At 43.1% G+C, this 18,604-nt stretch overlaps 1 pseudogene; it reads left to right on the forward strand.

Annotated features, from left to right (window-relative positions):
- Positions 1-229: 229 nt before the first annotated feature.
- On the forward strand, positions 230-730 carry LOC128307514 (uncharacterized; annotated as a pseudogene).
- Positions 731-18,604: the final 17,874 nt, after the last annotated feature.

An 18,604-nucleotide genomic window follows, 5' to 3' on the forward strand; every position in this document is an offset into this window, starting at 1 on the left:
CTTTTTCTTCGCCCTGGAAAACTGGTTTGACGCGGGGAACATTCCGGCGAGCCAGCATGCTCGACGCTTCAATATCCTGAAGACACGCATTCCTATCCGGGTCCTTCCCGAGTTGCGTCATCTCCTCGAGAACATACCAACCACCGAGCGCTACGAAACAGCGAAGAAAGCGATCTTTCAGCATTTGGAGGAGTCGCAGCGAAGTCGTTTGCATCGCTTGCTGTCGGAAATGACCCTTGGGGATCGAAAACCATCACAGTTGCTGGCCGAGATGCGACGCACCGCGAACGGAGCGATGACCGATTCCATGCTCATCGATCTCTGGATCGGACGCTTACCGCCATATGCACAGTCTGCAATGATCGCTGCTTCACCGAACGTCGAGGATAAGGTACGGGTAGCCGACTCCGTTATGGATTCCTTTGCGTTATACCACCGTACGGGTCCGTACCACACCGTTTCCGAGGTACGAAATGATGAAGTCGAACGCCTCTCGCGACAGGTGGCCGAACTGAGCCAACGCTTGGAAGAGGTATTGAAGCGGACCACTCGCCCGGAACATGCCCGACCTCGTTCGCGTTCCCGTCCACGCCAAATGCATCGTACTGTTATCCCAACTCCTAACGGGTTGTGTTTCTATCATGAACGATATGGTCAGGAAGCGCGAAAGTGCAGAGCACCTTGCTCCTTTAACAGCCGGCAGCAACGTGCCCACACTCCATCATCCTGACTTTCTCACCGAGACGTTGTACCGGAGGTCCATGCCGTTTCATCATCCAGCTATCGGCTCGTTGTAGTGGACCGTAACACAAACAAGAAGTTTCTAATAGATACCGGTGCTGACGTCTCTGTGATACCCAGGCAGCACAGCTCCGTCCCGTGCAAGCCCTCATCGATGCAATTATTTGCCGCAAACAGTTCCTCGATTCGCGTTTATGGAGAATCTCTCTACACTTTAGATCTTGGCCTAAGGCGAGCGTTTCTATGGAACTTCGTAATCGCAGATGTAGGGACTGCAATCATCGGAGCCGATTTTCTTTTGCACTTTCACCTCCTGGTGGATCTTCGAAATAAATGCCTCGTCGATGCTTTAACCAAACTACGTATACCTGGTGTTCCGGACCGAAATCTGCAAGAACCAACCGTCAAAGTGTGTGATGCAACGTCACCCATCGCTTCGTTGTTGAAGGAGTTCCCAAGATTAACAGGATTGATCGCACCGGGTACGCACCAGCAATCTGAAATCGCGCACCGCATCGAGACCACTGGTCAGCCGACCTTCGCCCGACCTCGCCGACTGTCTCCCGAGAAGTACGCTGCTGCTCGGGCTGAATTCGATTCCCTGGTGCAGCTCGGAGTGTGCCGCCCTTCCAACAGCAGCTGGGCCAGTCCACTTCATATGACTAAAAAAGCCGACGGCACTTGGCGACCCTGTGGCGATTACAGGGCCCTTAACTCGAAAACGGTCCCCGACCGTTACCCTCTACCATTTTTGCAGGATTTTACAATGTCATTGCAGGGCAAGACTGTCTTTTCTAAAGTCGACCTGCATAAGGCATATCACCAAATCCCAATACACCCAGATGATATCCAGAAAACGGCGATAACGACGCCTTTCGGTTTGTTTGAGTTTACGACAATGCCGTTCGGATTGAGAAACGCCGCGCAAACCTTCCAGCGCCTCATCCATCATGTTCTGCATGGACTTGATTTCGTCTTCCCTTATATTGACGATATGATCGTCGCCTCATCGTCAGAAGCAGAACATCACGACCATCTTCGTCAACTATTCCAACGGTTGGAACTACACCACTTGACCATTAATCCAGCGAAATGCGAGTTCTATAAGACCGAAATTTCTTTTCTGGGCCACCTGGTTAACACCGATGGAATACTTCCCCTCCCTGAGCGGGTTAAGGCAATAAACGAGTTGGATAGGCCGACAAACGTAATGGAACTAAAAAAATTCCTTGCTATGGTAAATTATTACCGTCGTTTCTTGCCTCACGCTCTTGAAGCGCAGGGCATCCTGCTCGAAATGACCCCAGGAAACAAAAAAAAGGATAAAACGTTACTCAACTGGACAACTGAAGCTTCCTAAGCGTTTGACAGATGCAAGGAACAGCTGCAACGCGCCGCGCTATTGGCACACCCCGCGGCAGATGGAGAACTTTCGTTGTGGACGGATGCCTCCGATTACGCCGCCGGAGCCGTACTTCACCAACTAGTCGACGGCGAACGACAACCTCTCGGTTTTTTTTCAAAGAAGTTTGAGAAAGCGCAACGTAAGTACTCCACGTATGACCGCGAGCTCACGGCAATTTATCTAGCCATCAAGCATTTTAGATACCAGTTAGAAGGACGCGAGTTCAGTATATATACTGACCACAAGCCGCTGGTGTACGTCTTCAAACAAAAGCATGATGACGCCTCACCGCGTAGAGCCAGGCAGTTAGATTTTTTTGCACAATTTTCGACGGACATCCGCCACGTCGCCGGAGAAGAAAACGTCACAGCTGATCTACTCTCACGTGTGGAGATCGTGCACGGCGCTCCGTCGATTGATTTTAACGAACTAGCTGAAGAACAAGCCTGCGATCCCGAAATTACTGATATTATCAGCGGAAAAGTAAGGACAGAATTGTTGCTTCAAAAAACACCAATACCTGGAAGCTCACATTCGCTCTACGCCGACTGCCCCGGAGGAATCATTCGCCCATATATTACTAAATCGTTACGGAAAAAGCTTCTTCACGCGGTACACGATTTGAGCCATCCAGGAGCACGAGCTACAGCCAAGCTCATGACAGAGCGCTTTGTGTGGCTGGGCATCAACAAGGACGCACGAGAATTCGCCAGGAACTGTTTGGCCTGTCAACGCGCCAAGGTAGGCAGACACACTAAAAGTCCTCTAACGCAGTATCCCACGACATCGTCCCGATTCAGCCATATCAAAGTGGACATTATCGGACCTTTCCCGATCAGTAACGGCAACCGATATTGTCTAACGATTATCGATCGCTTCACACGCTGGCCAGAAGTGATACCGATCCCGGATATCACCGCGTCTACAGTCGTATCGGCACTGCTGTTCCACTGGATCGCTAGGTTCGGCGTACCGTCCTATATAACGACCGACCAGGGACGTCAATTCGAATCCTCCTTGTTTAACGAGTTGACAAAAGCTCTGGGATCGAAGCACATCAGAACCACAGCCTACCATCCACAGGCGAACGGGTTGATCGAAAGGTGGCACCGTACTCTCAAGGCAGCGATGATTTGCAAAGACACCTCCCGGTGGAGTGAACATCTACCGCTGATTCTGCTTGGTTTACGTACCACCTTCAAAACCGACATCAACGCTTCACCGGCTGAGCTGGTATATGGTACAACACTTACCATACCCGCTGAATTCGTTTGCGAAAAACCTACAACATTGTTGGCCGACCAGTCCGACTTTGTCAATACACTCCGCGAAGCAATGGGCAATATCAGACCGACGAGTACCGCCTGGCACAGCAACCGAAACTCCTTCGTTCACTCGGATCTCAGTAGCTGTACGCACGTGTTCGTACGAAACGACACCATCCGACCCGCATTGACGACGCCATATCACGGTCCTTATCAGGTTCTTACACGGAATTCCAAGTCTTTTCAGATTCACATGCACGGACAGTCCTCGCGGATTTCTGTGGACCGCCTGAAACCGGCTTATGGTCTAATGGAAGAAGCTAGCTCAACGCCTCAGCTGCAACATGGACCTAATATTCCGATGTCGCTGCCTCCATCAGACGAGCAACAACCGACGAACCGGGACAGCGATACTGACACCCCCCAGTTGTCATCATCCGAGCATCAGCGGACGACCCTGAAGCACACTCGACCGGCAACACAAACACCGTCGCTACAACATTCCGGAGCGACCACCAACAGCGCCCCACCACCATCTATCCTACGTCGAAAGGACCAAGTATCGACCGGTGTCACCAGGTCCCAACGGAAGGTTACCATTCCACTACGCTACCGATGACACCGCTCTAGGAGGGGAGCACTGTAGCGACCGTCGTAACGGTCAACGAGACCTGCGACCGTGGTGACAGTAGCTGTCACGCCAAAAAAACCAACACATGACAGTTGTGCAAGACGCCAACTGTCAGGATCATTCCTTCTCGAGTCGCACGTGTCGAATACAGAGCACTAGCGTGATAAGTTCTGGAAATAAGCTATTTGACGGTTTATAATAAAAGTAGTGCCACTGGACGGTGCTAAAAGTATGTGGATTTGGCGGTATATCGCAGACAATTGTGTAAAAACTTGGACCCTATGAGTTTATCGGATACAGCGTAAGTTATTCAGTATGAAGCCGTGTGGTGTGTGGTATGGTGCGCTATCAAATCTTCTTGCTATTTTTCAGATTTAAACGTAACTTCCGCCTGAACAAAACCTTGTTCAATCTCGTTTTGCAGATGATTTAATCGGAAATCACACCACATCACAACAGAGGACTTTCGGCAAAGGAGAAGTTAGCGGCAACGTTGAAGTTTTTGACCCAAGGGTCTTACCAACAAGGTGTTGGTAATGATTTCACCGTACCGATGGCACAGTCGACCTTTTCGGAAGTCTTAGATGAGACTTTGCGAGCAACGGAGAAGTAATTGGCACGGTACATTTCGTTGGAAATGACGGAAAACGAAAAGAGCGATGCCGTAAATTACTTCTACCAGAAATCAGGTATCACTGGCGTTGTAATGTGCGTCAATGGTTCCCATATGAGAATTCTTGCTCCTCACGACAATCCTGCGGCTTACTACAACAGGAAAGGATATTACAGTTTAAACGTGTCTATGGGAAGTTAAGCATTTATTTAAAAAAATATATATAAAAGATGATCAACAAAAAATTGTTTTGCAGATATGCGACAACAGAAAACTTATAAGATTCGTCGATGCAAGATTCAGCGGCTCCAACCATGATTCTTGCATTTTTAGCATGAGCCCAGCATATGTTTTTTTTTAACAGAAGTGGAGAAACGGTGATAGAATGTTTAAATTATTGGGTATGTTTCAATGTTAATAGCACATGAATTAAACTATTACTAACATATTTAATATCTATCTCTTCTTAGGTGATTCTGCGTATCCTGCCAAGCCTTGGCAAAAGCCAAGCCTTAAAAAGCCACACAGAAATGCCACCCCCAATTCACCAGAGGCAAATTTCAATCAGCGGCTTTCGAAAGCTCGAACTGTGATTGAAAATACGTTTGGTGTCCTGAAAGGAAAATTCAGATGCATCCTTGGTGAAAGGCTGTTAAGATATGCGCCCAAAATGTGCGCGTATTATAAACGTCTGCTGTGCCTTGCACAATCTCTGCACTATTTATAACATACCAGAAGAGATTTTGTAGATATAGATGAATGCACCACTATCGATTGAGCGGACTGACGAAAAGGTAAGCGCTGCAGCATCTGCAAACCGAGTATGGATCGAGGATGTAATGAATGTTATTTATTTACTGAATTTATTTAACCGCAAATTTTTATCTTTTATTGCCCTTTTAACAGCGCATAAGTAGTCAGTTACAACAGCGATAAAGGTGCTACGCGGCATAGCCTAATTTCATTGTAAACTGGTTATCTTCTGGCATGTTATCAATAATGGACAGATCGGGTAAGGCACAGTAGCTGACGTGCATTTCTGTGATGTGGTGTGATTTCCGAGGCAATCAACTGTAAAACGTTTTGTTTACCGGATTTGTTAAGGCGGAAGTTACGATTGAATTTACAGCATAGCGATTCGGTTCAGCATCGGTAGGCGTAGAATATTATGCTTATTTTTTGTTATGTATCTAGTTTTGTACGTACGCTTGTTTCATGTAAATTAAAAAATAAAAATGTTCGAATAAAGGTTTTAATTTTTCATTTTACTTCATATGTACGCATATATTAATTTTAATGCATTAAAGATTCATTAGAGAAATTCAATAAAGATAAATAGTTTAAATTAGCATTAAACCATGTAGTATCACCCGTAAATTATTAATTATTAAGTATATTCATGTAAATTAAGTATGGACAAAAAGATAAAAAAAATCAAATTAACGTTTTTAATAAATTAATGTGGGACAGAAACATCAGTTTTTTTAGAAAAGCCAAAATCTCTTGTTGAAATTGCAACGTGTCATTCACGTATGTTTCGTGCAACTCATTAAATCTTTGTAGGTTTTGTATGATCCGCTCGTTTTGCTGGATGACCGTTTGCGAGAAGTCCTGGTTTATATTTATTGGTTGTCTACCATACTTCTTCTACCATAACTCTTTAATCACTCTTTGCCATTCTTTTCCCGATGTAGAGGGTGGTCCTAATGCATTTAATTGCACGGAAACTTCGTCCCAAAAACTTGTCTGTGCGTTTTTTGTAGTACCCCTTGCTACATCAGGATTTTGCTCCATTATCTCCAACAGCTTGTGCTGTTGGAGTTTCAAAACCCGTTGTCCATATTGTCGCCTGCGATGCAATTGTTTTTAAACAAAAATTTATTTTAACACATTTCAATTACACACAAATGCTCGTTATCATTCAGAGCACTGGGCAGAAATCACATTCTATCAAAACCCTCTTTGGGCCACAGATTTCACAAAAAAAAATTTTAAACATAAACACTTACACAGGTTCATCCTTTTTCCCACTCATACTGTATTCCGAGGAGCACATCTGACCACTTGAACTGATAATCGCTGAATGATAACCGGGAAAGGATAATCGCAATAGGAATGGTATCGAAAAACGTGTGCATTATTTGCTACACTTTTTCCACGAATTTGGGTACCTATGTTATTTGTTTGTACCCCAAGCCGGTGAGTTTCTCTGTGTGCATAGAGCAACCGCGTTGCGTGAGTAAGAAATGGTTTCCATCTCGTTTCTGCGTGCTTCGGTGTCGTATGCTGTGTTGTGGAAAGTGTTGTAGCGGTTAATTCCAGCAACCAAACATAGCATATAAACGTAAACGAAACATAACTGTCAGTCAAGCTAAAAATTAGACAGTTCAGTGGCAGATGGAAATAAAACCAGAGTGGACGCACAGCGACATCAACGACAGGCAAAATCACGTGTTCTTTTATTTAATGCGCAAGAAATCAGAGAGTATCGCATTATTGGTGACCCCGACGTGATCGCCTGCCTGCGGAAGAAAAGTTCTAATTAATCGGACCTTTTTCCGAGAAACTATTCGCTATTCATCGCTGCCGCATCGCTATTCACACATTATCCTGAGTCCGCCATTTTGTTAGCAAAAGCTAACCCACGTGGCAACGGCGTCATCTTCTCACCGATTGTGATTTTGATCCTGCTGTGATCCTGTTGGATCCTATTACCAGCCTAGTGATGCCAGTGATGCCCAGCGACGAGAACCTGCCACCACCAGCAGCGGGTGTAGCACCTCCGCAGCACATTCAATTGCTAACACCGCCGTATATTCCGCCACCACAGAATGCTCCGACGATGCAGTCGTATCCGGAAGTATGTTCGCTCAAACTCCCCGGATTCTGGATGAACGCACCCGACAGTTGGTTCATCTAGGCGGAGGCGCAGTTCGACCTTACGCACATTCGGTCGGAAAACACCAAGTACGCCCATCTTCTTGCGTCCTTAACTCCCAACGCGTTGGATAAAGTTATAGATGTCATCCGCTCGCCACCGGAGGAAAATCGGTATACCAGTTTAAAACATGCAATGATGACCAGACTCTCGGCCAGCGAAGAACAACGCATCGGGAAGCTGCTATACAACGCAGAAATAGGGGACTCTAGCCCATCAGAGTTCCATCGCCGAATGACGCAACTAGCAGGATCGTTGACCGATGTATCGGAAAGGTTGGTAAAGCGTTTGTGGTTAGGTCGATTGCCGAAGGCAATCGAAATTGCGGTAATATCTTTAGGCGAGCGTCCAATGCGTGAAATAGTAGAAATAGCTGATAGAATTTGGGAAGCTTCCAAAGGAACCACGGTGAACTAGTGTGCTGGGTTTTCGGGAAATTCTTCGAGCCATGAAGTAGCATCTCTCCGTGATGAAATAATGGAGCTCAAGAATCAGATTCAGAAATTAGCTCTATCGCGCGATCGCGGACGTTCTCGTGGTCGATCGGGTTGTCGTGATCGTAATGTTTCTCGTGGTCGAAATCTATCAAAGACTCCTAACCTCAAATGTTGGTACCATACACGGTTCCGTAACGCAGCTACAAAGTGTGTTCCCCCATGCAATTTTAAACCAAAAGTGCCAAAAAACGAGTAGGGTTACCAGATGTGGCAGGGTCTGAGTGTGGCTCTCTAGAAACTTGCCGTCTTTTTGTTTTCGACAACATGTCCAAGTTAACTTTTCTGATTGACAGTGGTGCAGAAGTATCTGTCATCCCTAACAACATTTTCGGAAAAATGACGAAATCCAGTGATAGCCTTATCGCCGCCAACGGATCATCCATTGCTGTTTACGGTGTTGAGCTGCTTCAGGTCTCATTAGGTCTTCGTCGCGTATATCCTCATAATTTCATTCTTGCAGCTGTTAACCACCCAATCATAGGCGCCGATTTTTTGAAAAAATACGAATTGCTAGTGGATATAAAAAACAAAAAGTTAATCAACTCATTAACAAACTTGGAAGTTACGGCACGCATTGCCACAGTCGAAACACCCAGTCCCAAACTATTCGTCATTAATAGCTGTTTCGATAGCTAAAAAAATTGCGTGTAATTCGCTTGATGGTTCGACTTAGACTCTTGTATTTCAGGTACCATAATTACAATTGTGCCTTACATACTAATACTAATACTATATCACGAACTTCCTGCAACCCAATTACCAAATGTACGTAATGCGGATAGCCTACGCATAGGCGCAAACAATAGCAGTTTCTCAAACCTTTTGGATAATTTTCCATCTTTGACAGAGTCTCCTAATTACAACAAACCTGTAAGGCACAACATAGTTCACCATATTCATACCAAAGGTCAGCTACCAGTTTCCAAGCCTAGAAGATTAGATCCAGTTCGACATAATGCAGCCCTTTCCGAATTTCAGCATATGATGGAACTAGGGATTTGTCAACAATCTTCATCACCTTTGTCCTCACCGTTACACATGGTTGCAAAAAATGATACCGATTGACGCCCTTGCGGCGATTATCGCAGATTGAACGCTGCAACAATTCCTGACCGATATCCTATTCCCCACGTTCAAAATTTTTCGATGCACTTAGAAAACTGTAACATTTTTTCTAAGTTGGATATTGTCCGAGCTTATCACGTTATACCAGTAGCTCCAGGAGACGTGCACAAAACGGCAATAACAACACCGTTTGGGTTACACGAGTTTTTAAGAATGCCTTTTGGGCTTAGAAATGCTGGTGCCACTTTCCAAAGATTTATGGATTAAATTTTCCAGGATTTAACATTTGTCTACGTCTACATTGACCATATCCTCATAGGAAGCAGTTCTCCAGAACAGCATAGAGAACATCTCTCCCAAGTGTTAAGGCGCTTAGATGAATTTGACATCAAACTAAAACCATCGAAATGTGTTTTAGGAGTGCCTGAGATAGAATTCTTGGGACACATCATTTCTAAAGATGGCATAGCTCCAGCTCCGGAAAGAGTTGAAGTTATCAGGAACTTTCCACAGCCCACAAGCCTAAAACAACTTCAGCGATTCGTAGGAATGGTAAACTTCTACCACCGTTTCATCCCACGCATTGCCGAAATTACAAAACCATCATATCAGTTAATGGCCAACTGTTCCAAAAATCAAACAGAAAAGTGGTTTTGGTCACCCGAATGTGACGCTGCTTTTGAAAAGCTTAAATCAGAGATAGCTAAAACCGTGTTGCTGCATCATCCGAGAAGCAATACTCTGTACAATATTACTACTGACGCTTCGAATGTTGCAGTAGGAGCAGTTTTGCAACAATGGCATAATAATGCATGGGAACCATTAGCATTCTTTTCAAAGCAACTTTCAGAAGCCGAACGTAAATATTCCACATTCGACAAGGAGCACTTAGCAATTTTCTTATCTATAAAACATTTCCGGTACTTTGTCGAAGGGAGAGAATTCTCTGTCCTAACAGACCATAAGCCCCTTACAACTGCTTTTACCACAAAATCTGAAAAGTCTCCTCGCCAATCCAGACACATGGATTATATAGCTCAGTTCACTACTGACATTAGGTACCTGAAGGGACAAAGCAACATCGTCGCGGACACGATGTCAAGAATTGGAGACACCAACAGTGTGGAAGCATTCGATTATGACACTCTGGCCACATCTCAAGGAACGGATAAGGAACTAAAATACCTAATTCAAAACCAACCATCTAACTCAAAGTATAGATTAGAAAAAGTTTTCATTAATAATCGAGAATTATATTTTGAAGGTTCAACTGGTACTAATCGCCTATACATACCAGAAGATTTAAGGTTCAATCTTTTCTGTAAATTACATGGTTTTTCCCATCCTGGAAATAGAGCTTCGAGGAAGTTAATTTCTTCTAAATATTTTTGGCCCGCAATGAACAAAAACATTAACTCATGTTGTAAAGCCTGTGAAAGGTGCCAAATCTCGAAAGTAACCAGACACACCCGTTCTCCATTCCAAGAAATCGATATACCGAAAGGAAGATTTGATCATGTACACTTAGACATAGCAGGACCTCTTCCTCCATCAGACAACTTCAATTACCTGTTAACAATAATAGATCGGTATACCAGATGGCCAGAAGCAATTCCTCTAACAGATATAACTGCCGAAACAGTCGCAAAAACATTTGTAACACAATATATAGCTAGATTCGGATGCCCTCTTATCATTACTACAGATAGAGGAACACAGTTTCAATCTAAACTATTTACAGAACTAGCAAAGCTATTAGGCAGCAATCATTGTAAAACAACAGCATACCATCCTCAAGCGAATGGCATGGTGGAGAGGTTTCACCGCCATTTAAAAAGTGCGCTTATGGCAAACGAAATGTCTGAGAAATGGACCGAAAAATTACCGTTAGTGATGCTAGGCATACGATCATGCGTTAAAGAAGACTCAGGATTTTCTCCACCAGAGTTAGTCAACGGTCAAAGTGTTAGGTTGCCAGCTGATTTTTTCGCTCCACCAGGAAAAGAACCAACAGACATAAGCGATTTTGTGAGCCGTCTTAGAAACGCTTTTAAATACATATCTCCTTCTGTACCAAGACAATCCACTGCAAACAGCTACGTGCATTTAAGCTCATTTAAGCTCATGCAAGCAAGTTTATGTTAGAATTGATAGGGTCAAAACAGGACTACAACCTCCTTATGAAGGACCTTATACAGTCCTCAAAAGGCTTAGAAAATATTTCATATTGGATATGAAAGGAAAAAATACGTCGGTAAGCATTGATCGACTAAAGCCAGCTTACAAAATGGAGGTGATAACATCAAATCCTTCGAAGAAGGTAACATTCAATCTCCGATCCCCCAGGGGGGAGTAGATGTAGCGGTTAATTCCAGCAACCAAACAAAGCATATAAACGTAAACGAAACATCCCAACTAGCCAGACGTCTATGGACGTCAAAATTAGAAAAAAACAAAAACCTTACCAATAACCTTACGAGCAACACTACCAGTTGCATAGCGAATAGTGGGTTTTTGACGTCTTCGCTTTGCCGCACGGTGGTTGTAGGTAATCGCAAAAAAGGTCAAAAATAAAAAAAACAAATTGAAAAATCCAAAAAATATTATTTTTCTATCTTTTTGTCCTTTCATTTTTCACTTGCTCTTGATGTGGGTATGTCTACGACTGCTTCTTCTTCTAATGTTTGTTTGCTGCTTTCCTTCGCTTCTGGGGCTTTGCCTGCGCGATTAGTGCATGTACGGTTTTTTATATGTGTGGTGTGGGTGGGTATCTTTTTATTCATAGTCAGCTGTGTTGTAGTCCGCAAGTGTTGGGATTCGAACTAAGTGTCGTGATCGTTCATCATTTTTATTTTCTTCTGTAGCTTCCCTTGGTACTTTACTCCTTAAGTTTAACCATAAGACTGACGGTCTGTCTTCGCTGTTCGAATCATTGGCTCCTGATTTCCATTTCGCCCGCGTATAGCTATCCTATCTCACTCTTCCGCTCTCTCCTTCTCTCCATATTTCGCCCTATTTTAAATTTAGTAATAATGAACGTTATTTTCGCTGTGAGTCTTATTTGTTTTTTGTTTTTTTTGTACACATTTCTGTTTCTTACGTGTTTCGTGCGTTCATTCCCTGTTCTTCAATCCTTACAACTTTTTTCCATTTTTATTCTCCAGAACTCCTCTCCACCACTACATATTTCCCCTCTTCTACCCTCAACTATATAAAATGTTATTTTCAATTTGCATAAAATGTGTGTTTACTACTGTTTTTTAATTAAGTAATAATTCCTGCATATCTGTATCGGTTTCGATGACGTGGTACATTAGAGAATCCTTAAATCTGTCTGGCATCCGTACGCTTCTTGTAGGCCTATTTGGCAGTTCCATTTTGTTGCTAGTTTTACCTGTTATTGTGGTTTGTTCTTCTTCATCCTCGTCATTAGAGCGATATTCTTGAATTTGTTTTCGTTTAACGTCTTTTACGTTTCTTGTTACCTTCACCCCGGTAGTACTTATAATAACCACTTTTGCACCCTCTCTGCTAATTACTATATATTCTTCGTTACTAAAAGTTGGGTCTGTCTTTGTTCTTTGTGGGATGGCCATGACCACTTTATCGCCCACGCTGATGTTGTTCTCCCGTGCCCCTCGGTGTTTATCGGCGAATTGTTTGCTAACTAACTTCGCTGCTGCGTCGTCCTCACGTACATTCTCACGATCCAGAGTGTGTTTGGTGTCCCATAAACAAGGGAAGGTTCCTCTATAACGAAAACCAACAAGAAGTTCAAATGGAGTAACACCTAGCCTTGAATGATACTTTTGTGTGTTATGGATATGAATATATTCATCCATAGCAGATCTCCAATTTCTTTCTTCTTGTTTTGCTGCCGCCATTGCCTTAATTATCCCTTGATTTTGTCTTTCTACCGCTCCATTCGACTGCGGACAAAGAGGGATGGATTTGCGAATTCTTACTCCCTTTGCCTCCCAAAAGTCTACAAATTCTGTGCCTTGAAACGGAGGACCATTGTCGCTTTGTATAATCAAAGGTAAACCCCAAATTGAAAAGATTTTGCAAAGAGCGGAATTGGTATTTTTCGCGTCCGTTACTCTTATCTCGGAAATATGAAGATAACGAGAATACGTATCAACGCATATTAAAAATTCTCCAGTTCCACATCCTTGTAACGACAGGAAATCGATTTGTAATATTTCCCAGGGTCCATCTGGTAGCTTCCGACTGGATAGCGGGATTGGCGGGTTCTTCCTCGATATCGTGATGCATGTTTCGCATCTACTGACATAGGTTGCTGCTTCCTTGGCCATATTAGGCCACCAAAAGAACTCTCTCAATATTCTTTTAGTCGCTCCGCATCCTATATGACCCCGATGAGCCACTTTGAGAGCAGTTCTACGGAGTGTACCGGGTAGCACAATCAAGTCATTTTTGAATACAAGCGGACCCAAGGACCTCAAATTATTAGCTTCAGATTCGAATCGCTTAAGATCTCTAGACCATTTACCAAGGTGAATTCCTGATCTTACTCTAGCTAGTTCTTCATCTTGTTCTGATGCTGTCTGAATCTCTGCCCATGATATTGACATATTACCTGCATCCAAGGAATAGAGAATATGTTTTTCGTTGTCTTCATCAAATGGTTCGTCTGCCTGTGACCCGTGTATCAGTCTGGACAATGCATCAGCAACATTTAGATGTCCAGGAACTCGGTCTATTTTAAAGTGGTATGGAAGTAAACGCAGTGACCAAGCTTCTGCTCGAGTAATTGCCCGTTTACCGGTGCGATGCGTTCCGCCAAAAATAAATTCATTTGCCTCAGAGTCTGTTCTGATTGTGAAGAACTTGTTTATAAGGTAATACGAGAACCTTTCAACACTCCACACGATTGCTAGAGCTTCTTTCTGGGTCTGAGGGTATCTTTGCTCTGCAGTTGTAAGCGCCTTGGATGCACAAGCAATAATTCTGGGTTTACCGGCTTTACTAAATTGGATAAGGACTGCACCAAGGCCCATTGGAGAAGCATCTACGAATAGTTCTGTCTTGTCGTTATAATCGAAATAGCCTAGCCTCTTGATATACTTAAGTGCCTCTCTTTTAAGAAAATTAAATTCTTCTTCTTCTCTTTCCGCCCAGTAAAAGCTGTTTGCTTTTGCCAGAGATCTTAATCTTTCAGTTTTATCTGCTCGGTTTGGGATAAAACGCTCGGTAAAATTCATTAACCCGAGAAAACTCTTTACCTCTGAGACTGTTTCGGGTCTGCGTGCGTTTCTATCGCTTTCCTTTTGTCGTCTTCGACCCTCCAACCGTCCCCGGAAAGTTTGAATCCCAAGAATGTGACAGATCTTGCCCCAAAATTGCATTTTGCGTTATTCAACTTAACATTATGATCTTCTAAACGCTGAAGAACTGTCTGTAGGTGTTTATCATGTTCCTCTTTCGAGCTTCCGAATACTAAAATATCATCTAGATAATTTAAAGTTCCGGAACATCCCTCTAAAACAACGGTTTGGAGAATTTCCTGAAAGATATCTGGGGAGTTGCAAAGGCCAAATGGAAGACGCTTGAATCTATATGTTCCTTCTCCGGCAAAAAAATTTGTTAAGTGGCGGCAATCCTCGTGAAGCTCTACGTGAAAAAACGCGCTTGTTAGGTCTATCGTCGAAAACCATGAAGATCCATTCAGCTTTGCCAGTATTGCTTCCAACGTAGGCATTTTGAATGGATTTCTTATTATGTTTTTGTTTGGACCTCTAAGGTCGACAACTAACCGGATATCAGATTTACCTTTCGGGACTACGAGAAGAGAAGAGCAAAATGTTCTGTCCATCTGGTCCGTAACCCGCTCTATAATACCTGTAGACAACAAGTCATTTAGCCGTTTCCTTGTTTCATCTCTAAACGCTGGTGGTATGCTAGTGAAGACATTACGTGATGGAGGTAAATGTTTGTCATATCTGAGCATCACAGGAGCAACTTTAAATTTGGGAAATTCGCCTACTGTTAACAAAGCAAAGATCTCTCCTGGCAGTAAGCGAACGGAATTAACGCCCACATGATCTCTTACAGGAACGTCTATACCCAACTGCAATACGCTATATCTTATGGCTGTGCCTCTGCTCAGTAATGCTCTCGCTTTTGGGATAACATAGAACTTTTCCAGCAGACGGGGTCGCTCCTCTGAAATATATAATTCCGCAACGAATGATGCCAATACTGGAATTTGATCCTGTACGCCATATGCTTTAAGTGGCTTATCTGTCCCGTTCTTGATACTGAAAATTTGATTGTTCACAGAATTATTCTTTATCAAGTGGTCGAAGTTGTCGTCACTAATTGTGTTAACATCAGCCCCTGAGTCGATCATAAAATTAACCGGTACACCTGCTACGTATCCGATAATCCATCCTTTGTCAAATGTTCCTTGATCGACATTGCATAATGAGTCGCCTCTCTCCCAAGTGTTAGTTGATTGCACGGTACTGGTTGCAATCGCAGAGGATAACATTATCTAAAAATAGGAAATTTAAATCGAAATACACTTGATGTAAGGTACTAAGATAAACATGACATCGCACACCATCTGCTTAGTCTGTCAATTAATCAACGTGTATCGTTTAAATTACTGTTAGATTCAATAATTATTTAAATGAACAGGTAAACTTTGAAATTCTATTTATTACATAAATTCTTTAATGAATGAGCGGTTTGAATTAATAATAAATGAGAAAAATTGAAAACACAATTTTTCGTCCATTAAACCCGCAAAAAGGATTAAAAAAATAGCAAATGAAAGCATAAACTTAGTTGACCTCGGACAATGGGTAATCACTCACTGCTTGTTCCTCTGGCTTGGGCTCCTCTGGTTCGTTAGTGGCCATTAAGGCTGCAATTTTCCTAGTTTTTGTTGCATGTGATGATTCAACCTCCGTAGAACGCCGTTTAATGCTGTTTTGTACATTTTTCCGACACGCTCTTGCGATATGGCCCACCACATCGCAGTTACGACACCTTTTACTAACTGCGAAGCAATTGTTCGGGGAATGATAGTTGCCAGAGCATCTCCAGCATTGTTCGCGGTTAGATGTAGAAAATCGACCAGCTATGGGTTGCGATGGTTCTCCTTTGATCCAACTGGTGTTTGCCAGTCTTTGCCCATACTTCTGGCGAAAATTTGAACTACGTTGGGCTATTCCTTGGCGATATGTGCTCACTGGTGAAGTTCCGTACGAAACAGCCGCTATCTGGTCTTTTTCACGACTTTGGTGGTGATTTTGGAAATTTTCTTCGTTTAGGCTTTCTATTTCACATGTTCGCACCTTGTCTAAGAGATCTACCAAAGACCCACGCTTTTTAAGGACCTTTCTACCCGCTGCACGAACCTTTACATTTGACGCATGCGATTGAACTACATCTACCACAGTTTCGATAAGTTGCTCTTCCTTATAATCGCAGAGCTTAGCGGACTCAATTACCCTTTTTACATATGCTGAATCTGTTTCGTTCTTAAGTTGCGTCATTGTTCTCAATTTTTGTCTTTGTAAGTAGCAATAGTTGTGGGAGCTATAATATTTTTCCAACCTCTCTATTGCATTAGTATAAGGGCATAATGTCGCATTTGCTACTGTATTGTTTGGCGAGGTCGTCTGCAGCATGTCCAGCAGAATATTACCCGCCTTCATTTTGAAAGCATTCATTTTTGTTCCCTCATTCGTAATTCCCGCGAATTCCATCGCTGCTTCAAACTGATCCTTCCAACGCTCAAAAGTATTCCTGTCGATTTCGTGCTCCCCCTCTTTTGGTTTGCAACCAATAATTTGGAGAGTCGCGAAAGACATCGAGGTCATCGTTGAAAATTCATTGCCGGTTATCGTGCTAGCTTGACGCATAGTCGACGAACTGTGCTGGATGCCTTCCATAAATTGTGCCTCGGAAGGTTCCTCGACCCAATTGTTTTGCTGGTTAGAACCTTTACGTGTCTCCTCAAGTCGTTTTTTAAGTCGCCGATTTTTGTCTTTCTCCGCTTGCAAGGCCTTTAACAAATCATTTCTGTCAGAAATCTCCATACCACTATCTCTGAAAAACATAAAACATGGGAGCGTGAATATAATGCTGACATATACTGGTTGGCTTGACGAGAAATGCCGATTTTCGAGGATTATTATTCCTTCTAATTTGTTTGATAAATACTATAAATATTCTCAATCTTGTCATTTACTGAATTTTGTTAACCTTTCCAGTATTACTGTACGTATGCTGTACCACACATGCTCGGCATCATGTTTCTACACGTTCCGTACGTCCTCCGTTGGTCCCATTCTTGTCGTTTCCTGAAATTCCTTGCGCCTCCTAAGTATTGATGTACGTACGCAGCACTTACACATGCGCACTACACACGCTCTGAATCACGTCTCAACACGCTTACCGTCCTTCGTTTTCCGCATTTCCAGAAACCGTCTTACAGCAACCTCGCTTATACACGCCCAACCAAACTTTTACTCGGATCTTGTCGTTTCCTGAATTTTGTTAGCCTTCTCAGTATTGATGTACATACGCAGCACTTACACATGCGCACTACACACGCTCTGAATCACGTTTCAACACGCTTACCGTCCTTCGTTTTTCGCATTTCCAGAAACCGTCTTACAGCAGCCTCGCTTATACACGCCCAACCAAACTTTTACTCGGATCTTGTCGTTTCCTGAATTTTGTTAGCCTTCTCAGTATTGATGTACATACGCAGCACTTACACATGCGCACTACACACGCTCTGAATCACGTTTCAACACGCTTACCGTCCTTCGTTTTTCGCATTTTCGGAAACCGCCTTACACCAGTCTCACTTATATACGCCTAAACAAAACTTTTACTCGGATCTTGTCGTTTCCTGAAATTCCTTGCGCCTTCTAAGTAATGCTGTACGTACGCTGTACCACACATGCTCGGCATCATGTCTCAACACGCTTACCGTCCCTCAAGTATCGCCTATACTGGGACCTCCTTCTTTTAACCAATCATTTCGAATCAAACATTTTTGTCACTAACCGAACAATCACATGCCGTGGCAAGTTAAGAAAGTAATCCGTATACTGGTCCACCATTTATTTGAATGCGCTAGAAAGGGTTATTTTAACAACCATTCTCCAACCGACGATACTAAAGGGGCATCTTTCCGTGAAGTTAGAGGATTCATTCTATAGATATATGCTTGCATGGGCCCCTCTTTACATGTATTAACCCTCCCAGGGGACTCTTTTTTATACATATACCCGCTATGGTGTTTTTTTATACATGAACCCTCCCAGGGGACTCTTTTTTATGTATATGCTTCCGTGGAATTCCTTTATATGTATTAACCCTCTCAGGGGACTCTTTTTTATACATATGCCCACTATGGGCTTTTTATACATGAACCCTCTCAGGGGACTCTTTTTTATGTATAT

The sequence above is a fragment of the Anopheles moucheti genome (genome assembly GCF_943734755.1).
Source record: "Anopheles moucheti chromosome X unlocalized genomic scaffold, idAnoMoucSN_F20_07 X_unloc_1, whole genome shotgun sequence".
In the NCBI taxonomy this organism is placed as follows: domain Eukaryota; kingdom Metazoa; phylum Arthropoda; class Insecta; order Diptera; family Culicidae; genus Anopheles; species Anopheles moucheti.